We start from the raw sequence: 1226 nt of genomic DNA, 5'->3' as shown, positions 1-1226 counted from the left end.
TGAGCTGAGCTTCTGGCCCATTTCTGAAAAAATATAGTTAGTTGCAGTGTCTCGCAACCTGTATTGAACAGCGGCCATATTTGCGGCACAAGTCTATTAAAGTGGCCATCCGTTCTAGGCTTGTCAACAGAGCAGCAAGCTCTCCTGACATTAATTGTTAGTGGTGCAACACATTTTTAAAGTTGTGCATGTCTCCCTGAGAGAAGTGCATTAAATCCCCTTCACAAGAGCACAGAAAGGGGTCAATTATCCACTACAGACAAATTTAACAGAAGTAATTTTGTGTCACACTCTTTTCACGACTCTTATCTGCTATGGCATCAGCCTGAGGCGAAAACAGACTTGAAAGCAAAGTGTACAGGGGCATTAGGAGGGAAAGGAAAATTCTCTAAAAAGAGCTTTTTTTAAGGTGAAAAAGTTTGCTCTGTAGGGAATAAGCTTTCTAGATTCCAAATATCTACCAGTGAAAAGTTTGGACATACCTGCTCTTTTTTCACTATTATCATTTCCTACAGTTAAGAATAATAGTCATGAAGTCATCAAAACTACTGAATTATAGGAATCATGTAAAATGATTAAATAAAAGCTCAGGGATGTTGATGTTCCTTCACTATCCATTCCAACCTTATTAAAAAGATTTAAATAAATAAAAATAATTAATTTAATTTAATCAACAATCACAAACAAATTAATATAAATATAACAAAAAAATAATAATTAAAAAGAGATTAATTCACACAAAGGATCAGAAATATTAAAAAACAATTATTAGAAATCAAGTTTGTTCAGGGTTATTATAGTTAACTAAAACCATTAAAAAAATCTTTACTTGAAATAAAATAAATTTTAACTGAAATAAAATGAAACGGGATTTTTTTTTTAACTTTAGCTAGTGTAACCCAACATTTTAAATGTTAAGTTAGTTTAACTTGATGTACCAAAATAATTAAATCTGAAATAAAAATAAAATTTTAAAGGTGACATATCATGAAAATCTGACTTTTCCAGGTTTTAAGTGCTATAATCAGGTCCCCGGTGCATCTACAAACCAAGGAAACGTGAAAAAGATTAACCCAGTAACTTTGTTTTGGTAAGCCTTTTTCTGCAAGCGTCTGAAAAAACGAGCGCGTCTGCAAAGGGACCTCATTATAATATTCCCGCTCCTTAATCTGTAAGTTTACACCCATGGCACCCTTATTGTGTTTTCACAAGCGACAACGGTGTAC

The sequence above is a fragment of the Sinocyclocheilus rhinocerous genome, unplaced genomic scaffold, assembly GCF_001515625.1.
Source record: "Sinocyclocheilus rhinocerous isolate Xijiao unplaced genomic scaffold, SAMN03320098_v1.1 scaffold568, whole genome shotgun sequence".
NCBI lineage: Eukaryota > Metazoa > Chordata > Actinopteri > Cypriniformes > Cyprinidae > Sinocyclocheilus > Sinocyclocheilus rhinocerous.
Note: the sequence above shows the minus strand (reverse complement) of the source record.